Genomic DNA, 8,491 nt, shown 5'->3' with positions numbered 1-8,491 from the left:
AATTCATTTCCTGTCAAGATGAAGTACCTTTTTTTTTTTTTTTAATCATGCCAATATATAGGAAAAGTAGAGGTTTGTTGTTGTTAATATATCCTGCAGAGGGCAGTGGTGTAGCATTAGCATAACAGCTCATCAGTCACCTAAATGAAGAGCTGCCACAAGATTCGCTGTAAAGTTGTCCCCAAGTGGTGCTTTGTCCTCAAATAACATGTATTTTTCATATTCATAAACGCTCAATCCCACATATTCTAAGTGGTTTTGCTCTCAGATTAAACCCTAAGCCTTTCTATTTGAAGAACTAAACCCTGCACTTTTCCTCCTTTTCACTAATAATCTCTAATTCATCCACTTTGTGAACTATTTTGGTGACAAAGTCCACGATTTTCAAGCCTTTGGCTTTGGTGCAAGGAGAGAGAAAAGCTCTGAAGAAGCCAAATCCTTTTAACAACAGCCTTCTTGTCTCTCCACAGTTTATGCCGCTCTGAGAACTGGTCAGATTTATTATTATTTCACAAGGAGAGCCTCATTTTTTTATTTTCTTCATCACAAATAAGGTGACCAGACTTAAAGACAACCATCATGGAGATTAGCTGATAAGAAAAATGAAATGTTCACATTTGTAATTTTCCTTCAAAAGTACCCAAGATACGTTACTTTCCTGTCAATGTGAGGGATAAAATACTGTGAAGCCTGAAGAATGATATTTATAGGCCAACACAGAAATAACATACGTCCAAAACATCAAAAATAGCCGATGGTGACAGGTGTCGAGACACATGAGAATGGATTTGTTTACTACAGGAGCAGGGCGGTGAAGTGAGCCATACCAAGTTTGTCACATAATGACTGAACATGTTTGATACGCAGAAAGAAAGAAAGGATTCTTTCACAGATCAGCAGCAGTGGAAAACAGACTAAGAGAAAGCCAGTTTGACTCTTTTTTTTTTTTTTTTTTTTTTTTTTTTTACTTTACACTGAAGCCATTGTCAGGGGCGTCAGCACTCAGGGCAAATTGCTATCCACTGACATAATCACTCAAGAACATTTGGGATCTAAAATGAAGTAATTTTTTGCAGAACTTGGTCCAGCAGTTCACGGTTTCCCGCGGGCTACATGTGTCTTTACTCCTCTGATCTTTTGAGCATGTCTGGAATGAAGTACCACCCGGTAATGTCACAAACTCAGACACAGTGTGCGTTGGTGTTTTTAAGTCAGGACCAGATGGTTGTGAGCACAGAGGTCGCTGCACTTCACAGGTACCTGGCACTGCAACCCAAAGACGCAGCAGCTCAACAGACTGTGAGAAAGAGACGAAGAAAGTGCAGTGAAGTGTCTACTGAAGTTATGATTTATTGAAATTTAAATGTAGTTTGGTCTGACTATACAAACAATCTGGGTGCCATTCTGGTCATACATTTTTATATTTGTTCTATGGATTATTTCCAAAACTGGCAAAGTGTGCTACACATTTTCTGTTCCTGTAACTTCCGTTTTGATAATGAGAAGCACCAGAAACCAATATGATTTTGATCAGAGGTGATTTGGAGGATGACAGCAAGACAAAAAATGAAAGAAAAAACGAAGAAATTGTTGTTCACACTGAAAAATGTGAATATGAATAAGCAGCATTCTATTGTCTATCTAGTGAATCAAAATGCATCAAATGGCAAGACGTCCTGCTTGTGGTGTAAAACAGACTTTGAGAAGATTTAAAACTTGATTCACTTTAGTTTTGGAGCTCCCCATTGTTAATGAGGTCAGCTGTAGGCGTTGCTCACTCATCAGGAGGCATCGCCTACAGCTGAGCTTAGTTTTTTAAAAAGCCTCAGTCCACACAAGCACACTTGTTCTGTGGCTGAGAGGGTGTGTTGTGTGTCCATCTCTTTTTCCATTTCTTGGCTTTTAAATTTTATTTAGCATACATTTATGGCATTTTGGAGTCGTTTCAAAGCAAGTGCTTCTTTCCTTCTTGGCAACACACCGTGGTCTTTGTTTCAAAGAACCCATGTTCCCCTTGAGCCCAGTTATTCTCCTGCCTTTGTTTTGTATGTGTTCGAGTTAATCCCTTTCTTGGTCAAAGCACAGCTAATTAAAAACACCTAAGTTTGCCAGATAATAGGCAGTCTGATATGCAGCCATCAGCTGGCAGTAACAAAGCAATCATTATGGAGTTCAGGGAAGCAAATATTTGTTCTTGAGAGAGTAGAGGCAGACCAGGGAGAGCTTACTAAAGTGGGACAAAGGTTTAACCAGTTGGAGAGACTTTCCTGAGACAAAGCAGAATTTCTCAAGGCTCAAGCTTGCAGATATAACCACCTGAACTGAAGCTAGAAATGAAAACACGCACTGTGGGAACAGAAAACAAAAAAACATCAAGCAATCTAAATGAAAGAGGGGGGACTGGAACAAATCGGGTGTGTTTAACTCTGAAAGAGGGAATTAGTCCATAAACTAGTCAGAATATGTGGTATATGTATTTATTTGATCATGGTTTTATAGTGGACATAACACATTTCATCAGTGGAGAACAATGGTTTCCAATCTTGGTCAGGAACCTCTCATGGGGTTGCAAGATAAATCTGACGGGCTGTGAGACAAACGAGACGAAAGCAGAAAACACATTTATGCTCCCCGAAGTTAAGCAGCCATGCGAAAAATTTAATACACCCCATGAAAATTGTTAAATAAGCAAAATCCAGATCAGTCACAGGGGAAAAGTAAACACACCCCCACATCAATCACACCTTCACATCCATAAAATTAGAATCAGGTGTTCCAGATTAGAGGCCAATGATTAGAACCTCCTTAGGGAATGACAGGTGGAACCTATCGAGGGTGTGTTGTCCTCACATGGAAAGGGATTTAGAAAAAATTCAAATGAAATAAATCCCCTGTAAGGAAAATCATCTACAAGTGGCATAGATCTCAAACAACTGCCAATTTGTCCAGGACTGGCCGCCCCAGGAAATTCAGTTTGATGCTAAAAGACGTCTCCAAGAGCCCCAAAATGTCCTCACAGGCTCTGCAGGTAACCCTCGCACCTGTTAGTGTCAAAGAGCACGTGTGTGGGAGGCGTGCCCAAAGATAAGAGTAAGTAGAAATGTTTGGCGTAGACCAAAGACAGGTTTTCAGAAGAAGAACCTTAAACCAACCGGGACGCGTGGTTGTGGAAATGTTATGGTTTGAGGTTTCTTTGCTGCCTCAGGGACTGGGAAGCTTGTAGTCATTGATTCAACTATGAATTCTACATGATATCAAAGAGTGTTTGAAGATAACATGAGGCCAACTGCCTGAAAGCTGAAGTTGAACCAAAAGTGGACCTTTCAACAGTATACTCATCCTTGGCACACTGCCAAATCCATCAAGGAATTTGAACGAGTCTATCACATTTCTCTCCAGGCACTATCAACGAGGATCAAATGTTTTCCTGCAGTTGTTTTTTTCCCCCCAGTGAAATACCGCATGATTTTATACAGTTAATTCATAAACAATCCGTCAGCCTGAATATTTTCAGTCAAACACAGAAAATTGGGAGTGAAATCTGAAATTTGACCTTAGCAGGGAAGATCAAATCACTACTTGGAAAGCACGGGAGAGGAGAGAGCTCCCAAGGACTGAGCACTTGAGTGATTCCAGCAATGAAACCTTTTTATAGATGCAGTCAGCCAGGTAGAAAGAGAGCATATACAGTTATATTCTCAAATCTCATGGTCTGCAGTGGTGCCAGGGAGTAACTAGTGGCTGCCTTTGCCAAACGCAGCAGACAGGTCAAGAGGGATGAGGACCGTGAATGGGCAGTGTGGAGTGCTTTTGAAATTCAGAGTGGTTCAGTGTCTGAGTGTGCAGGCCTGACTCGTGACTGATTGGGGTCAAGGAGGTTGTGTTGTGACTGGTACAGAGAAAGCTGGTCAGAGAAAACATGCTGGAGAGTTTGAGAAAAGGATTAAAAGACTGGTTCAAGTCTGTAGGTCCCGCCAACAGATGGGGTCAAGAGTTGGCTTCTAGACTTGATGGCAAACAGCACACGGACACATGGGCAAAAAAAAAAAAGAAGCAGAAGGTAGGTATGTCTTTGTTTTATTATTCATTTATTTATTTATTTCAGGCATAAATGGAGAAATGTGTGCTTAGTTTGTAGTTCTCAAGTTTGCATGAGTGGAAAATGTCTGATTATGCTAACCTAGCTAATGTTTAGCATGAGTGGAAAATATCTTATGCTAACCCAGCTAATGTTATTAGGACATTTAGCAATAACGGTATTGGTATAATGTTTAACATTAACAGTTTATCATTATTAAGTAGCATTTTGTGTCAAGTGTCCGGTTCGATGTGTTGACGATATTCTGTATTAGGACTACATGTCTTTTACTTCTCTCTAAATGGAACAGGTATTAGCAGGATAATGTTAGCTTTGGCTATTTAGCTAGCTACGCAACATTTGGCAATTACTAGGCATGAATGCAGCTAATCTCTACATAAAAACTAATTTCTCCTTTCTCTGTTTTAATTTAATAGTGTTTAGATTTCCACTTTTTCAACATTTCAAAGCTTAGTTTGAACTAATTAAGAGCTGGTGCACCTGGCTCCTGCTCACCTACACAGGTGTTTTCACTTGCTCTGGCTGATTAGACCTCTGCCCTTGTTGATGCTTGGTGGAACTGTGCAAGGAATCGCTCCAAATTTCAGAAATGAATGGAATGATAAAGGTAAATGTTGTCTCGTCCAAACAGGTGCAAGAAACCTGACAGGAAAATAAGAAAGATGTCCAGCATCCTGACAGTCCTGAGATGAGGTCTAATAAGGCATAGGGAAAACACCTGTGCAGGGACCTTGAACAATTGGCTCCAGATAGAAAGAGGGAGTTTACCTATTTCTAACTAGAAGGCTCTATCTACATAACGAAAGCACAAATCTGTGTCAGTGACGGGGCTGCCCTATGTTTTAACTTTGATGAATAACCAACCTAAGGCTTTAAATCCTCAAAGCATCTGTCAAAGCTTGTCACCACTGCCAGCAAAAAAAAAACATCAATCACTCATGGCTCGATCGTCACAGCAGCCTAACCATATGTTGAGGATTAATTGCTGAGGTAAGTTCTAAACTGATATATAGGCCTGTACCTTCAACACTGGAACAAATGAGTTAAAGCCGGCCAGAAAAAGAACCTTATCATAGGTTTTGTTAAATTTATGAGAGAGAGAGAGTTGCTAACAAAATGGGTTTGTGAGGTTTGTGCTTAATTGATCAACAAAGAACAGATTAAGAATTAGAATCAGTAACTCTAACTTTGTTAAATTGTCAAAAGTTGAGGACAAAAAAAATGCTACTTTTGTCAGTTTGAGCGAGTCTGTATCGTAGCAGCTGACGGTCACTGAAATGACAGTTTACTGAAAAGCTGAAGGTCATCGTGGTTTCTGCAAGATCAGCACAACAGGCAGCTGTCATGATTAATGCTGGGAAACATGACGACATGAGTGTTGACCGGAATTTAAATAAGGACAAACACACACGCACACCTGTTTTGCTCAAGTAAAACAGCGCTGTTATATGAAACACGTTGCTGTATCTAGGCTGTACTACTATCCAATGACAAGTGGAGCTTGTTGACTGCTGCACTAAAAAGCATGGCCACTGGATAAATCTCATGAATGGGAATATAAACATTGTACTTGAATTACACATTTGTTTCATGACTTCTTAATCTCTATCCAGAAACCTTCGCTGTGTTCTTCTAACTCGTGTTGTGCAGCAAAACGTTTCTCAAACCCACAGAAGTGCATTTAATTCTAGTGGAGAATTAAATTTGGAGTTTCCAAAGATACCAATTATGTCTGACTGTATTTTTGGGGAGAAGTGTGTGAAATAATGTACGAGACATCCAGAATATTTCCACTTCATGGCATGGTGTAGCCATGAAGAAAAAAAAAACCATGGACTTGGGTTGAAAGCTTTGCCATAAAGAATTGAAAGGATGCAGTTATGAATATGTGAGAATTAATTTTTGTAGATTTAAAAACAAAAAATTCTTTTTCCAGTATTTGCAGAATACAACACTCTACAATACGTGTGCATATGTTGTTCGACTTAGAGATGGGAACGATGTTACTTCTGACTGGTCACTAAAACACTGTAAACATAACCTTTACTGAGGGGATGGATTTAATTTAACACATTAAATGTGTGACACTATAAAGTCCCCCTCCACTCAAAAATGGATTTAGCATATGTGACTTACAATGACATATTTGCATATTCATAGATTCTGGATATCCCAATGAGGGAAAAGTAGATGTATTAAGAGTTTTTAACTAGTTTACTGGCTTTTTGTGGAATAATTCAGAGCAGATGTGGTTTATCGTTGTTATATTTTGGGAACTTTTTAAAGTCACAGCCAAGACTTAAAACTACAATGCCTGTTGCTTTTTCCTTGCTAGGATATTGATCTTATGTTATTTTCTAAATGTGTGGCACACACAGGGGGAAAATCATTTATATACTCTAATAAATAAAACCCTGACAGTTATATTCTCAACAATTAGAACTGCACAAACTAAACCATAGGAGATTAAATCAAAACCCACATATACAGTGTACCACATGAAAACAACACTGACACCTCTACAAACACACCACAGATGTATAGAGCTCATTGACTCACACATGTAGGAATATGAACGATTTGCATGTTTTTCTTTACACCTGAACCTACATGTCCTCACATGTAGCCCGCTGACACATCAGAACCATCCAGCCTCAGCGTGACTGCATCACAGATGAGAGGATCTCTGGGTCCATTTGCGTCGCCAGTGCATTGCAGCTTTAACCGGTCCATCATGCCTTGCGGTGTCCCAGTTCTGTTCCGATGTAATTTACAACAAGCTCCGTGATCTCCCTCCCTCACTGATGGGCAGAGCGGCAGGTCAACAGGCGGAGCGGTAGATGTTGAAAAAGCCCCATGTCGGATGTCCGATGACTTGGCCCGGACGCATGTTTACATCCACACGGGTTATTACAGAGGCGGGGAGGGGGAGCGATGAGAGCACACCGTTCACTCTGATGCAGGCACGGATCGGCGGCTGGGAATAAACAGGATCTCCCGTAAGTGGCCCGCATAACATGCAGCGGAAAGTACCGGATTTTATTCCAGGGAGAAATACAGAGGCTACAGCACAGCAGGGGAGTTGGACATGGTCTGACACACTGTGATCTGCGGTTGAAAAGAGGTATGTTGTTGGGCTTTTTTACACAGGGCGGAATGCGGCCAGTCTATCTGCTTGGGCTTGAATGCGTCAGTCAAGCCAACATTTAAATAGCTACTGCCATTAAAATAAGGTTGAAGGCTGTTAAAATGAGCCCGATCACATCAATTCATAGTGAATTTCCTGTTACATGTGGAAGACAGGAAAACGGACTGATACGGAGTGATCAGCTGCAGTTGCATAACTTTATTTTGGGGTCACATTTATTCATTTTTTAACCCTCCTCATCCTCCTTTTTTAAAAATAAATAAAAATCTTCCAGTAAATTTTATAATCTTTTAGTTCATATTTCACTCTAGAATACTTCCTCAAATGGTGTGATACTGGGCGGATTTCCACATGGTGACATACCTGATCCATGAGCCAGCAGGAAGTGTGTGTGTGTGTGTGTGTGTGTGTGAGAGAGAGAGAGAGGTTCTGCCCTGCAGTGATGAATCTCTTAATAGAGTTGGGCTATAAGCGCTCACTCAGCAGTGGTTTTAATCTGAGTTCCTTCAACTGAGTCAGACAGCAACAGCAGAGAGTAAAAAGTCCTTGAAGCACACGTGTGATGGAAGCAAGGACAACTCTCATTCACAGGCCACTATGTGTTTGTAGTAGGAATAAAACCTGGACTAGATTTTTCTTTTGATCTGACCCACAGTGATTCTCTCTTTCTTTTGTCACTTGTTAATGTAGCATCTTATCTTACACATGAAGAATCATTTAAAAAAAAACCTGACTCTGTCCAATACTTTAAGATGTTTAAAGAATTATTCTTGAATGTTTTCTTTTATAATTTTGACATGTTGTTCTGTGTCCTAATAAATACTTTCATGATTGACTAATCAGCCATTATCGAGCTTCAACACGTCGTCTTGTTTTGTCTGACCAACAGTCCAAAATATTCCACTTACATTAATGATAAAACAAGGGGGGAAAAAGCTAATTCTCACATTTGAACAGCTCGAACTATTTAATCGAAATACTGTCATTCGATTAATTTGAATCATCACTACGACCCTAGATAAAACATTTTAATCTTGAATCAGCCCAACACTCACTTCTCTGAACTCCCTGTCCATTTCCCTCCTTTTCATTCTTACGATCTAATTTATTGACCTCACAATGCTTTGATTCAACCTGTTCAATATTTGTATCAAGATCTGTTTTAAGAGGAAATTTCTTATTTTGCAGATTTTCATAGAGTAAATTGAATCCTTTATCTGTCAGCATACCCCCACCCCCCCACC

The 8,491-nt window shown here is 39.9% G+C and overlaps 1 protein-coding gene across 2 annotated transcripts in view; it reads left to right on the top strand.

Annotated features, from left to right (window-relative positions):
• The first annotated feature begins 6,879 nt into the window (after positions 1-6,879).
• Positions 6,880-8,491, top strand: part of rassf8b (Ras association domain family member 8b) — a 16,732-nt gene continuing 15,120 nt past the window's right edge. The window contains exon 1 of one of the 2 annotated variants that reach the window (XM_023417994.2): positions 6,880-7,098. The gene's annotated coding sequence lies outside the window, so the exon portion shown is untranslated. Of the gene's footprint in view, positions 7,224-8,491 lie in introns of both variants that reach the window. The other variant, XM_023417993.2, reaches the window with a different exon arrangement.

Source organism: Seriola lalandi, unplaced genomic scaffold, assembly GCF_002814215.2.
Source record: "Seriola lalandi dorsalis isolate HSWRI2012SDOR001 ecotype SW California unplaced genomic scaffold, Sedor1 jcf7180002054579, whole genome shotgun sequence".
Classification (NCBI taxonomy): Eukaryota; Metazoa; Chordata; class Actinopteri; order Carangiformes; family Carangidae; genus Seriola; species Seriola lalandi.
The sequence above is the reverse complement of the archived record's forward strand: the minus strand, read 5'-3'. Positions and strand labels throughout refer to the sequence as shown.